Source organism: Cygnus olor, chromosome 12 (assembly GCF_009769625.2).
Source record: "Cygnus olor isolate bCygOlo1 chromosome 12, bCygOlo1.pri.v2, whole genome shotgun sequence".
NCBI classification, from domain to species: Eukaryota; Metazoa; Chordata; class Aves; order Anseriformes; family Anatidae; genus Cygnus; species Cygnus olor.
The window spans coordinates 18,197,041-18,212,625 of record NC_049180.1 but is presented as its reverse complement, the minus strand read 5'-3'; the positions used below and the strand labels follow the sequence as shown (position 1 = coordinate 18,212,625).

General features: G+C 38.8%; 1 long non-coding RNA gene across 3 annotated transcripts; it reads right to left on the bottom strand.

Moving 5' to 3' along the window:
• Window positions 1-316: 316 nt before the first annotated feature.
• Window positions 317-15,567, bottom strand: LOC121076805. Of its 3 annotated transcripts, XR_005823729.1 has the most exons (7): window positions 14,938-15,567; window positions 13,870-14,061; window positions 13,672-13,772; window positions 12,254-12,347; window positions 7,084-7,261; window positions 1,468-1,574; window positions 317-1,145 (listed from the first exon to the last, which is right to left on the bottom strand). It is a non-coding gene; the product is annotated as an uncharacterized LOC121076805 (long non-coding RNA). The 3 variants fall into 3 exon arrangements; XR_005823731.1 differs by lacking the exons at window positions 13,672-13,772; window positions 13,870-14,061 and having other exon boundaries at window positions 14,847-15,567; XR_005823730.1 differs by lacking the exons at window positions 13,672-13,772; window positions 13,870-14,061.
• Window positions 15,568-15,585: the final 18 nt, after the last annotated feature.

Here is a 15,585-nt window from a genome sequence, read left to right as displayed (position 1 = left end):
TGCCACAGAAGTCATATTTACATATTTAAAAACCAATATTAGAGGGAGCCTTGACAAAAAATAAGTTATAGGCTTACATACTCTTGGGCTGACAGCTAGTTCCTGATGGTTTTAGCTAACCCATTCAATGAGCGAAAAAAGCTGCAAGACAAAAATAAGCTGGCAGGCCTTGCAGAGAGACACCACTTTGTTCTCAAGCAGAGGGCTATTTTCCACAGCTTGCACTGCAGGGAAATTAAAATCTATATTGGTATTGTTTCTCAGCAAAATTAAATTTATGAATTGATTTAATTCATATAATGAGCAAATTCAATAATGAAAACTCATCTGTCAGCATACATTATGATAGAGCAAATCAAGCAAGCACCATCAGAAAAACATAACACTGAAGTCACCGTGTAACCTTCTAGATGGTGAAGTGCTACAGAAAACACAGTGGAAAAAGCATTATCCTGTTTTGCAAAGACAAAAAAAGTCATCACTCTGATATACTGATAAGCACACACATTAGTCAGTTCTTCACTATTCACTATAAGCAGAAATTTGTTATCTTGAGAACTACCAAGAAAAGTTATTATGGTTGCAAGTAATATCTGTGATGTATTTAGTGCAATTACAGAAGTTATTTTTGGTTACTGAATGTACAATTTTCTCTATGCAAGTAAATTTTCTCTTTTAGAAGTTAGAAACATCCATATAGCGCTTCAAGGTGACTGTTTCTGGCATTGCTTCCTTACGTGCAAGCTGTAGTCAATAATTTAACCTTGATATTAAAAACTTTTGGAGAGTAGCTGCTGTTTATTTTTCATGTATTAAATCCAAGTATACTTGATGTTTCAGTAGAATGGCTATTAAATATTTTTTAAACCTGGTATTTGACTGGCTTGTAGGTAACTACATATTAAGGTGATTCCTCATAACCAAATGGCTTTTTTAACTACAGTTATTTCAATATTTTCCTTATTTTTTTCCACTGTTACAACTTCAAGTTACAATGGAAATAAAAAGAAATGAAAATACAACAAATCATTTTCAAGCAAATTAAAGACATGAATTTAAAACTTTTTCAAAGCCGTTAGTTATGTGAGAACACCACCAGCAATTTTAGTTGAGGCTAAAGTCAGTCCTTTCATCTTCATCTCTCTCTAAGAAAATACAAAAAAAAAAAAGATCAACCTCACACATTGAAAGAAATTCCATCCATGCTCTACTATATCCTGAAAACAACATCTGACTGGACCTGCACATCTGAACTTGAATAAGTCAGATGAAGTTCAACCACAAAATGAAACTGATGACAACTACGTAAGGTAGGCAACCTTATTTTGTGACTGTTTAACAGCTTCTACTTTAAAATTATGTAGCTATGACACTGACACTCATGAACAATGGTTTTAACGAAAAAGCCTTCTTAAATTTTCAGAAATTGTCATGGGATGGAGTACAACAGAAGGTGAATGTACTCACAGTAACAGGACTTCTACTACGGCCAGTTGTGTCAGTGGTATCTTCTTAGTTAAGTAAAGACTTTAGTTTAGCTTCCTGTTGGTGCTGCACTGGTTTAATGTGAATACCTGTGAAAAAGCAAAAACAAATACTGTAAGACAGTTTGTGGTTTATTTATCTGGTCACCTTCCCCACATCTATTTTTATCTGAAAATCAACTCCCTCTTAAATCAGTGAAAGGCTAATTGACATTTCCATTTTACTGTAGTATCAAAACTAATGACTTGCTATAAACTTTTGATTGTTCCAAGTCCCCAAATATGTAATCTAACATCTAACTGCTCATTTCGATGCAAAACGCAGTCCAATATTCTTTTAAGTATTCTGCATACATGCGTACGGTGAGGGCCCACTGCAAAGATAATATTCTCCTCCAGCTGATATTGTCTAATCCTAACCTAAATCTTTATTACAAATTAAACCAATTATTTATTATTCTACCTACAATGGACATGGAAAAACGTTGTTTTCTTTAGAAACTTTTACATAATTAACTTTTACTATCATTTTTCTTTTCCATTTTCTCTTTCCTAGGTTTGAGTAAAACTAGCTTCTTCAACTATTCCTCATAGGGCAGTTAAAAAAAAATGCTGTGGAGAAGGGCACCAAGCCGGCTACACTCCTCTCAAACTGTTATGTAACAAGCTGGAAACTGAACTCCTGTATTGACACTCCTATCCAAACATGACAGAACGAGATGCTCTTTTTTGTTCTGCAGCATTATATCAGTTCATTCACGTCATCTTATATGTAAATATATTGCCCATGTTCACCCTTCTGGGTATACGAAATTGCTATTGATATTTTACAATTCCTTAGTTCAGATGTTCAACAAGGTTTTTTGTTTGTTTGTTTTTTTAATTCTGTTCTCACAAACTGACAGTGTCAGGACTAAGTATGCTCTCTATTCCATCCCATCACACTTACTGAAAACACCAAGCAGTACCTTATTTTCAGCTAGGCCTCTAAGGGTCCTTTCAGCAATGCCCTGAGAGTTTGATTGCAAACAAGTGACAGCTACCGTCTTAGAAGGACTCCAAGCTATTAGACCTTACCTATCGGAACAGACTTATCTACTCTACCCCCTACTCGCTCCTGTAGGTCTCTGACAACCCAACATGACATCCTTCCCGTGAGGCACTGCAGGGATGAGTAAAGTTCCTACTGCACATTCTCATGATTATTAACCTTTTCTCGAGACTCTGCTGACACAACGCCAGTTGATCAGCAGTCAAGCCATACTCTTGAAAGACTCAACCCATACCAAGAGGAAGAGCTTTGAAGAAAAAGAGAAAAAACAATTCCTCTAATGATCTTCTGCTCTTCTGAGAACCCCTTTCAGTTTCTGTCAGCTCACAGCTACCGTGCACTCAGGTAGCTCCATTGCACCACATGCCTAATAAGCTGTAAAAACATTCATTTCCATTTCATGACCAGAGAATAGCACCAGTTTGTTTTTATATATTCTAATAGTAACAGCTACACAGACATCTGAGGTAAACATCCTGGTTATTAAGAAAAAAGCCAAAGAAATCCACTGAACTTGAAATAATTACAAACTGCTTTCTAAAACATTCAATACAGAAACAGTATCCTTTGAGCTGAGAGTGGCTTAAAGAAGGCAGGCCATTGCTTTCAATTTTATTGAAGTTAAGTTCTTTAACCAGAATGGATGTACAGCTGTCAGCATCAGGAAGGTTTGAGCTAGACGTGATGCATGGTTATCAGCACAAATGGTCACAGAGGTGGTGTCAGCACAAGGCCGGGTTTCTCCAAGCAGAGCCCATTCTGCAGGTGGATGTGGAGAACATCCTAGAGGCTCAAACCCCTTAGCAGGTGCTAAAAGAGGTGGAGGTTTACCCTCCACATCTGAGGGTCCCATTTGAAAACTGGTTTTGTTTTTTTTAAAAAAGTGCTCTTACCTATGAGTACATGAAAACACTGAGCTTAAGCAAGGCCCACTACCGGCCTGAAGCGTACAGAAACCAGCATGGCAGATGAAGCAGCTTCACCACACACCAAGTGACGAATGAGGTAGCTGTTATCATTCATAGTGTCCTACTTTTAAAGACGTACAACCACTGAGCTGCAACAAAGCCTTCCTGGATGTATTTAACAACACAGAGCTCACTGGCCTCCAGTGTTACTAAACTTAGCATGAGCTACTACAAAGCAAGTCTTGCCCCGATACTAATGTTAACCTTGCACACACAAGTTAAAACACAAACTGACAAATTAAATACAATTGTCATGGAAAGTCAAAGCCAGATTCTATTTCTGACTGATGGTTCATGACAAACATTTTAGATGACATCTAAGGCTTGTTCTAAGCAAGGTTTTAATCCATGACCATAATGTAGGTCATGAGTCTCAGTTCAGTTTGTGCCTAGTGTTCATGCCAAGGAACCAGACTCAGCACTAACACCAACAGCTGTCAAGAGTGTACACGCAGCTTCTTTCTACACTACCATTTGATAAAAGAAAATAGTCCAATTAAGCAGATTTCACACTTTTTTAAAACTGATTTGCCTATTTGTTTCAATCATGAAAGCAGTATTTAATTGACGAAGCACCATACCTTAATCCTATGCATCTAGGAATATTCATGTTTAAAACCTGAACCGCCCTCACTGTTTCTGCCACCCTTTTGGTTTTCAATGAGCTTCAATAACTCAAAAGAATTGCAACCAACTTGGTAACTAAAAAAGAAAGCTTTGTGAACGGGAAAGTTCACAACGGGGGAAGAAAAAAAGCCTTTCTAAAATAGCCAGGTGTTCACCTCAACCCGTACCAACTTCAAACAGATGCAAGGACAGTAGTTGAATCCGATTTCAGACTAAGGACATAAAAGGTAAGCTTTATATTCCTATGCTTTTATAATGTTGGAACGAATTCATTTTTAGATAAAGAATAGTATACTCCCCTACTCTCCTATCCTTTCACATAAAGTTTGCTCTGAAAATACCATTGCTGAGTTCCAGTCTTTCAACTGTTATTTGATCACTGCTAAATATTTGCAAGTTCAGATTTTTTCAAGTCCCACCTACCTACTTGATGTAATTCACATAGTATCTACTATGCATTGTTCTACTTTTACGAGCAAACATACTGTGGCAAGCAATGAAGTCAGATGTGAAAACAGAACAAAATACTTTGAAATGGTGTTGGAAGACCACCCCCTAACGGCCTATTGCCCAGTAGTGCAGGTTTAACCTGAGAAAGGGGTGACTGGCCTGAGAGCTTTCCTGCTTGGCAGTGGAAGAGATGGCAGTTTGTTTAAGTTGATGATTGTGTCATCAACTTCAGCTGAAGGATCAGTTTGTTCAACACAGCCTAGTTTAAATGAAGAGGAAAGAAATTCTTCAAAATACATTAATAGCACAAGTAGAAACTTGTAAGAATCTCACTATTCCCTTGTCACAAGGGGATCCAAGATGTTTCCATAGAATAGCTCCTAAGATAAAAATAGCACAGATATTTTAAGTCTCTAATTTATGGGTGATGTAGCTGGTTTCATTTTTATTTTTTAGACATGTTCTGCTAGATTTTAAACTTTGTCAATAAAATATACACACTATTAAATTACCGAACTCTTAAATCAAGAGTTGCTTAACAGACTGCTGGACATCACTAGCTGAAATGCATTTATGTGCATACAGTGTTAAACACAACAGCAGTAGCAGATGATCAAATACTTGCAACCATGCCCTGTGAAAGAGCAATTGCCAGTGAGGGTGTCTGTGTATGTCCTTATAGTGTTTCCAGATATGTGAAGAAACATATACATCCTACTTCAGGATGTACATGCCCACGAATATACACACTGGCATTTTATACATACGCTTTTGATCTTTGCTGCTTTCCTTTATTTACAGATTACTGACATGGAATGTACCCAGGCTTTCTTTATATCAGATTTAAAAGAAGCTTGAAGTGGTATTTCAGGGGAAAAAAAGTGAATACTTTCAATCATACTTTTCCTGGTCTTTGCATAGTCACTTACTGAGCTCAACTCCTCCAAGAAAGATTCAAGTATCTTTCCTCATTTAACAGAAAAACATCTAATGCCCAGAGGCACGCTAACTGTCACACAGCTCCTGTGCTAGATAGCCATCCACCAGATCAGCTGCCTTATGTGAGATCTTGGTATACTCCTGGTGCTCATGCTCAGCAAATATATTCCCAAATGCTTTAACTACGATAGCCAGTGCATTTTCTACAGGCATATTATGATTTACTGCGGAGAAGAGCGCATGCTGGTTTTATCAAGCTTATGTTTTCATCTACTTCACTCATTTGCAAAAAGATAGAAAAATATAGCTGTTAAGTCTGTGTGTAATAAAACTGAGTGAGATTTTTTTATACCTCCAGTTCAGCATTGACATAACCCGCCCGTAGCTGCACAGGTATATGAACTTCATTGGAAATATATATGAAAAGTTGTATTTTCTCCTTCCCACTGCCAAAACATTACTGGCCACTCATGATCTAAAGTTGAATTTAAGATAGATTCCCAATTCCATACAGACTTTCACAAATGCCTAAACTTGAAATAGAAATAGTATTACCACAGATTTTTCTTAAACTCAGAATATTTTTCCCTAACTGTAGAACAGAGCAGTTACTTTCCATTCAAGAGAAAATGCATTTTTACTACTGTGATCTTGATTCTAAAAATGATACAAAATTTAAATATACAATAGAGTTCTAAAACAGACCAAAAAAAATTGGATTTTATTTTGATTAATTTACATAGAATCAATGCAAGAAAGAAATTTCAACTAATTTCTATGCAACTTCCTACCATTACTTACTCTAGCTGACATACTGACTATATCATGTTGCACGCATGTCATGCCATTTAGGAAGAAGGAAACCAGGACAGATGTTTAATCACTCCATGTATTATGAATTATTAGAAATTAATTCAGTGAACTATTTCAAAGCTGTCTCATTTTAACTAGGTCAAATTTTGTTACTAAGTGCAGTGAATCAGTGTTTAAAATTTTAATGGGTTGAAAGAAATTTAAAGTGCAGTTCTGAATGGGGACTACTTTAAGCAACATCTCTAAACCAAGCTAAACTTAGTTTTGATAGAACCTTGAAGAATGATTACAAACGAAAGGGCTGCTTTTGACTTTTCAAAAATATAAATGCATCATTTTTAACGTCTTGGAATGCTTGTGTGAAACCTCACTTGTGTATTACTTCCACCACAAGACCACATTATTGTACCTGATTGTCTATGCCTCTAGCATATTCCCCTGAAGAAAATCTTAAAAAAAAAAAAAAAAAAAAAAGCTTCAAGGTGGCCTTTAATTCTTAATAATTATTTTGTTGTTGTTGTTCTAAGTCTGATTTTAATCCAATAAGTCACTGTTTGGTTTTTGTTTGTTTGTTTTAAGAACCTATACCTGTTCCTCATTGTTGTCATACTCGAAAGCCCATGAGAGGCGTAAGAAATTTTATTACCAACTAGAAATATTTAGGAGATTCAGAAACTTTAAATAAGCATGCTCTTCAAGTATTATCTACATATTTGCAAGGTTACACCTTTCTAAATTGGGTAACACTTACCTATGTAACTATCCTTTCTGTAAGAGAATTAGCTGAAAGATTGTAATAGAAACTACTTTTGCTCCTTGCTGATGGCAACAATGACAGTCAGGTCTCTCTCCATCATATTCTTTCTGCATCTGTTGGTAAAACCGCAGGTATAGCTTCTCTTTACAATCATCCCTGCTGCAGTCATCATCTGCAACCAAGTGAAAAAACAATTAAGCAACAGCAGACTGCAAAACCATATTAGAACATCACTATTTTGTCATTCAATACTGCCAAAAATACGATAAAAAATAGTTCTTTGAAGCATGGGTTTTGTTCCCCTCCCCTTTCCCTTTTTTCCCTGAGGGAATTTGTTACAGACATGCAAGAAGGCACAAGAAACATGGTTAAAGCTGGTTGCAGAGTTCTGAGAATTAAACTCTTGGAAACAGACCATTCATCTATTCCAACCCACAGAGGATTATTTTTGTCCCATTCTCTCCCCAACTTGGTGCCAGTATGATGCTGGGACTCAAATCTTACTCCAAAGGGAAGCAGAAAGAGACTAAGAAAAGAAACCATTTGCCCAGTTCGTCTTGCCGAAGATAAGATGTGATAACAGCACCAATTACAGAACCCGGTCCCTGCAACTCACACAAACTCATAGTAACTCCAGCTTTGATTTTGCATAACCACCTAGTTGCTTCTTTCTCCGCTGTTCTGCGTGTTCTTCTACTCCTAGCATCTCCAGTTATCTCCTCTGGATATCTTTTAACATAAGTGCTCTGGGAGGAGTATGAGGAAATAAAGCATCCTTTCATTACATATAGACCAGGCTAATAAAATGATGTTTTTGAAATCTATTTTGTGCCTTCCTCAAAGGGTAAAAGGCACATAAGCCTGGCACAATGCTTTACCCTTTCCTTAGAGGATAACTTTCAACGATGGTAGCTTACAAAATCCAAAGACTTTGTTAAAATTAGAAGACTTAAAACAAGCGGAATAGTCATTAGCTGTACTTCAAGAGAAAATATTTTGGCAAGGGAGACTGCTCCAATACACTTCATACATCAGGCATCTGTGGACTACCCAGTTAAGCTGCTAGGGGGAGTACATATCTTAGTACGGTCCTTTTGATCTTGAAAATAAAGTATCCTATCTTGAAAACCATTATTGTACTTCAGACCATAAGTAAACTAAAATGCTTTGGTAAACAGACAAGATGAAGAATGGGCAAAATAAACCTTTATATTATATTCCAATTTTTTACATTATGTATTTTTATTTCTATCCTGTAGATTGGACAATGAAGAGCAGTAATTGATAGTTATTTGTCCATAGTATTACAGAATGTAATAGTCAAAAATTGAACACGTATTTAATTTCCTACGGCTATTCTTTCATTTAAAGTTAAATTTTGAATGACAGTTTGATTTGAGAAAGCCCATGTAAAGATGTAAAGTCATAAGAAAAATACTTTTCATCACAGGTTAGAGTTCAAGTTGCAAATGGAAGGCCAACCTGTTAAAATCAGGTCAAATGCAAGTTAGTTTTGTACTCAGTACAATAATATTCCTGTCAAGCTGTGCATCTCTCATATATTCTTTTAAGTAACTCCCTAGTAGTTCATTAAAAAAGCCTCATTGTTACCTTCCTACAAGAGTCACTATAGCCACAAATGTTCTTAAAGGACCACACCACTTAATCCCATTCCAACATTTTTCTAAACTGTGTGAATATCAAACTAATCACATGAAATTTACTCATAATCATAGCCTAATCTGAGATAGAAGGGGTGAAAACCTTGAGCACTTTTCTTCAAACTTATTTAAGTATAAGCTATGAAACCCAAAAAGTTAGAAAATAATAATTTCCAGGTAGTTTGATTATGCTGTTTTCCATACAGCTAGATTTTGAATTTTAAGTTGAGAGTCAGTTTCCCTGACCACTTACGGAAAGAAAAAAAATCATTTAAGGAAACGGGCAACTAAAATTACAAAATCCTCAAAAACTGCAGGATGATTCCAGAATAGATAGAGAATGCACGTTTTAAAAAAGGAACGGGGAAAAAAAAGCCCTGTTTGCTCCTGAAACAAATCATAACATGGAATAATATAAGCATTTCAAAAAATTAGGTATCTAGAATCAAGCTTGTACACCACAGAAGCTGGCAATTCAAATCACTACAAAAGCTCAAAAGCACCATCAAGACCAGCTGAAGAACATTCACGCTTTGCCCTCAAACTTAATGAGAACTCAGCAGTCAGGCACCCATAAGGGACAGTCAGTGCCCTGGAATTCAGCCTCTGAAGAGCAGAGCCTGGAACTTGATAGGCTTCAAGGGACAAAACATTTTCCTTCCCTGTTTATTTCACCTTATTTTATACTCCCAAATGAGTACTACAATTAATATAGGTTTATTAATTAATAAACTCTAAGGAGAAGTGAAAAGGTCATGTTTCCCCAAACTACTGAATGCCTGATGATACACTATAAGGTAGTTCAGTCTGTTCCTCCTGAAGTTGTTTAACAAAAGTCTAAAGAACAGTACACTGACATCAATCATTGCAAAAGAACGCAACCCCAAGGGGACATTTAAACCAAGAATTCTGCTTACACAGTATCTTTCCAAAGTTTTTGCTTCATTTATTTTCCCTTGAGTAAAAAGGTACTGAACAGTTTACAAGAGAAAGCACCTTCATTAAGCATCAGCAACCTGAAGGATCTCAAGTGACTGTAAACGTTTCCCTCTATTTGCTTCCCAAAATAAGATGTGGCACTTGCACACCATTTGTATGCTCTAAATTAAGGATGTTCTTTGAATTAGTGTCTATGCTTGACCTGACTGAAAAGCTGCTTTCTTAACTTGCCGTAAGACCCCAAATCGTACATACTGGCTTACTTCAGCCTGTACCATGAGATGTTGTCCACAGGCACAGCCTTGTGTAGAAAAAAAAAAAAAAAAAGATGTCTTTCTGTTTTTTCGTCTTTTCATGGTTACATTGCAGTAGTTATCAGGATTCTCCAAAATAGAGCTGGGACATGCTGTGCTCTGTTTGTACTAATTGTTGGACTTCTCAAAGATCCCATGTTCTAGGACAAGTGACATACAGAAGATGATGGAGATGATCTAATGCATGTCTTAACACAAGCAAATGTGGTGGTGGTGGTTTTTGTTGATGTTGTCTTTTCTTTTCTTTTTTTTTTTTTTTTTTTTTTAAAAAAGGCTTGATAACTTAACTGAGCACAAATAATTAAAGGCAAAGAATCTATCCAGTTTCCATATTCCATTTAGGAACATTATATCTTTATAAGAAAAGATGTTCAACCAAAAGCCTCAAAAGAGATTATCTCCCACTTCTCTACTATAACTGCAAATTGATAGAGAAGAGCAATGAAAGTTCACTTTACAGAGCAATCATCACGTTCTTCCAGAACATGCTCTTTTGGAAGCAGGTAAGGGAAAGAGCAACGCAAGAGACAATGAACAATAACCAGACTTGTACAGTTTTGGTTATTTTGTTTGCTTTTGCTTTTAATAGACAGAACCTATGCTTAGAATGAATCTGTTTTGCAAAAGTAGCTTCAAACATTAGGAGTACAGGACAAGCAGATGGCTGAATGCAAACAACCCTCAAAGCAGCTGCTACAAATAGGATCTGAAGCTGAATAAAAAAGTTCCCAAAAATGTAGTTGGGAAACGGTAAGCAATACAGCATACCCCAGCAAACCCCCAGGGTATACGGCTCACCATTTCAAAAGCTAACAAACTTCCTGCTCCTGTGCCTAGCACAAGGCAGACTACGTGCAGACGAGCTCAAGCAAGTGATCAGGTGCCAGCGCTCAGGGTGCTGTCAGCCATCTGAACATAGCTGAAACTGCACCGCTGCCTGTCCTGTGGTGCTCTGCACCCACCACAGCTGCTCTTAATACCTTTGGGCTGCACTGCTCAGTGGCAGCTGCCAACTGGGGAGGGAGATGAGGACATAGCTACCCACAGGGAACCATCAGGCAGATGGGAGCAACAGCCTCACCACCTCGCAGCAGGCTGGTCTACCAAGAGCAAGAACATGAAACTTCTGTACCCAAAAGGTAAGAATCTACTTCTGCTTTCAGTCCCAGATTCCCCAGTTCATTAACAATGGTTTGGTTTTCCTATGAGCCATTGTTGTTATGGTGCAGTATCTTGGCCATAAATCTAAGGTTGTTAAATGCATTACCCTTATTCTAAACACACCCTTCAAAGCTGAAAGTCAATAAAAATGCAACTTTGCCACTCAGTATTATCCTATGTGGAACAACATTTGAAGAACTAAAGTACCCCTCAAAACAAGGAAAAAGCAGATAAATGCACGGCTTCCCTGTCAGGTAGGATTTTTTAGTTTGTTTTTTGAAAACCAAATACAAAACCATGGGAGATCATGAGCAATAAGAGACTGAAAAAATACTACTTGGGAATTAAATGGGAAGGACTAGGAACTGGAAAAGTTGAATACATGCTATTCAGGACTGAACAGACATTCTATTATGGTACAAAAACATGACAAAAAAGCAAAGAAGAAGTTGCTGAGGGAGTTTTTTTCACCTTGATGTTATATGCCTAATAACCAAAGATCCACATCTTTCATAAACTCTTTCATATCGACAATTCTGTTACATATTATTTACTTCAGAAGACATGGAATCCACATGGGCCTGTGACTGGGCTGAAAATCAAGAAACTTTGGTGATTAAATATTGAAGACATACAGCAACAAAGAGCCACCATAGTTTAATTAAACACTGTGCTAATGAGAGCACAGAACTTGCGCAACACGCTTTTAGACAGCTATAATATGTGTTAAGAGGAACGATAAACTTAAAAGTTATCTTGGATGTAAGAAGCCTGATTTCTGAAGCACTATAGGGGATAAGAAAGGGAGTTTTACCTCTACTGTCCTAATTACCTTAAGGTACATAAAAACCTTGCTCACCTCTGTTCCAGAAAAAAGAGTGGAAGATGAATTAGCTTTATAGACAACTGAAATTCAAGCATCGTTTAGTATCTCAAACCAAAACTTATCTTGTGTTCAATGTGGCAGAACAAGTCTCAAACTACAATTCTAAGAATTAAAAAAAAAAATTAATCAATCTTCTATTATATCAAGACACACGCATTTTTATAACACACATGTATTGAGTGATTCATGTAGATTTTGCTTACGTGTCCAAAGGGCCTTCTCTTTTCTACTGGATGTGCTTCTACTTGATAAAGCTGTTCTTCCAGGAAAAACTTCAAAATGTTTTCTAGAATCCCACTGGAAAAAAATAATATTCTGATCAGATTATTTTTGGCCAAAACAAGAAATACTGAATATGGATTTCCTTATTAAAAAAAAGTAGTTCTGCGGAAAAAATAACACTTCTCATAGAAAATGACATGGAAGGAAAAAAAAAAAAAAAGACAGTTTCATGATAAGATTTTAAGCTTCCAAAAATCCAATTACAGAAAGAATATAAAGCATGTAAACACTATCCTCCTATCACTAAATGTAAATTAGGGTAATAATCACCAAGCTTGGGAGGTAGTTACTACGATAAACTGATTTATAAAAATATAGGATCAGTAAATTCAAAAAGACTGAATTTTAACAGCCCCAAGTGTTAACACAGTATCTCTGCAATCACATGTTGCCTCAAGAGGGAGGGACTGTTAAGAGAAAAATGAGCAGGAAAAGGGACTGTGTAGAGGAAAATGTGCAAGAGAAGGCTGGAAATGCACGCAAAGTAAGAAACAAGTGACCCATCCTAATTATCTCTGATAGCAGATGCTGCTAACAGATGCTCTCACATTATGCTCGAAGTACAGCTGTGAGAACCAGAAATAGATACCAAAGATGCTAAACTCAAAAAGATGCATCCCTTGCACCTCAAAAAGAGATACTTAAAATATTATTCTAGGCTGACAAAGCACATTTCTTCCAAGTGCCTCTGCATTATGAAGCAATCCAAATGTATACTAAACCCTTTGCTCAAGGAGTTAATATTAAGGCTTCGATTAAGGTGTCGGCAAGAAAAACATCAAGAATTATTAACAGATGCACAACCCTAAGAACCGGTTTATTCAAGCCATATTTGTAGTATGATGACAATTACTGTTTGGTCTCATTTACCTTAGCCAGACTCCAGTCAATGGAATTGTACAGAAGACAGAGTAAGCTACTTGGAAAAATCAGGGAAACGTAAGCATTCTGAACCACCCAAGAAGTTTTAATATTAAAAATAAAGGAATTGCAATTGACTTTAGTTATCTCAAGGGGGCATGGCTCTCATTGTTCTTGGAACTATTTCCCCCAGTATAGGTTCAGCATTTGTGTCACAAATCATGAAAGCTTGAACAAAATCAGTTGTAAAATATCTGTATCTGTCCCAAAGTAAATAGCTAGAGCAAAATAAAAGAGAACAGCAGATCTGTACAGGAACAAGCTTACAGAAGTATAAATAGCCTGGTACAAATTACAACTTTCTCATACTCTCAGGATGCTAGAAATCTTTAAGGATTTCTCCAAGCATGCCATTATCCAGAGTAGCATCAAACTTTTTGGTGTCTGATGAACTTAAGTGTCTGCAAGACTCTACTACCTCATGTCCTCTAGCCAGAAAGCACGTTGGAGGAGGAGAGCTCTCAGCCTTCCTTCCTGAAACTGTTCCATACTTCAGTGAAGATCTTGGAAGACAAAGATCTACATGGACAAAGACAAATCATAACTTGCTTAGTGCCAAGATTTGGGCAATCCTCTGTGAGCGCTGCTTTCACTGCTTCAAGGACTTGTTATACACCTTACTTGAAACAACCACCTCACAAAATGCACAAGTATTCTTCAACAAATAGAACACAAGGTCTCCTCTGCCCCCTGTAAAATGCAGTGCTGCAGCTGCCCACAGTAAGCAGTCAGTAATTATACCCCAACTGACTGCAGCCTTGAGCCATTACTCTCAGAATAAACTGATGCTTTGACTTTTCTTTGGAATCTGTGAAAAGAGCCAAGACTATTAATTCAACAGCAGATTCATTCCTTAGTAATAAATAGTAATAATTCTGCAGTGCAATTATTCCTGTATTATTTGTCCTTTATTTCAGATTCCCCCAGTAACTTCAGAACAGCCCTACAGCCAGTCCTACTTCCCTGACTATTCCTATAAATGCTGTAATAATGAGCAGAACAGATGGGAGTAGCACAGTGTCAGTTATCACTACAGAACGCACCACGGAGAAGCATTTGCATGCACAAGCATCACACTTTTTTTTCCTCTTGCATTCAATACCCATTGCCATCGGCATTCAGGAAGAAGAGAAGCAAGGCCAGAGATTTGGTAGCTTCTACAGGGAACATAATTCTGTAGCCGTGCAAATCAGCTGAAAAAAACAGCCTAGACACTAAATCCTGGCCTTGGCAGGGCTTGCACCAATGCCTCCTGCCCCCAAAGCACCTCCCAGAGCCCCTGCACCATGGCACCTCGGTGGCTGCTGATGCCAGCTCCCTGGCCAGCCCAGTCCCACAGCCCCAGAGCCCCGTGCCCCCAGGCGAGCCCAGCAGCCTCTCCGCTGGGGTGGGCGCGTGTCTGGCCACCAACACGTCCCCTTTCCTGCCAAACCCCAGCTCCCCACTGCCGTCCCCAGCTGCACGCCCTGCAAGTCGGAACAGTGCTGCCAGGGAATTGCTCGTAGGGTGGGTTTCAGTAGCGTGAGGCTTCCGAGCAAAGCTTAACGCACGCAAAACCAATTTGGTAATAAATAAAGAAAACTGTGAGCTTACTACAGCTTGCTTTGGTCAAATCTGATGGTATTTGATGATCGTCTTCCTAAGTGAAACAAGTACCACGCTGAGATGCCAGTAAAATATCTACCTGTGCTGAGGTGGGAGTTGTTGGGTGATGATGAGCGGGCTCTGCTCAATAAATACAAATTGTTCAGAGAACAGCGGGCAGCATGTTGGCGTTAGGGCAGGGGGAGCTCCCTGGGGTCAGGTCCAACTCTGCCTGCTCCGTGTGCTTGTGGAGGGGAGCCTGGGGGCGCACAGCCCCGTGCCTGGGCCACCACAGAGCATCACATCCAGCCTCCGCTGCCACCGAGTTAAAAACCAGGGGGCAGCGTGCCGAGCCTCCACTGCCTGTTACCTAAAAGCAGGGGGCGGTGCGCACATCCTCGGTCCCAGAGCACCTCGCTATACGCAAACCCCTCTGTAGCTTAACTCGCTGTTGCTCAGGGAGAACTAACAGCCTGGTTACCTGAGCACCCCAGCCAGGACAGTAGGAGGCAGCAGCAGGGACCTAGGGCTCAGGGCTGCTAACTCGGCGTGATAGGGGCGCCTACAGGGAGCATAGGACGCCATCAGGCGCTGCTTTGGGGCACTCGCCCGTTCTGGCAGCGGCCTCACGCAGAGCGGCCACCGGCTCTGTCCAGGGACCGCAGCCCAGGGCGAGGCGCTCTGAGGCGCCGCCACCCCGCGGAGCTCCTCACCCGCCCCACAGCCTCCTCTGTCTGACCGAGCCCCC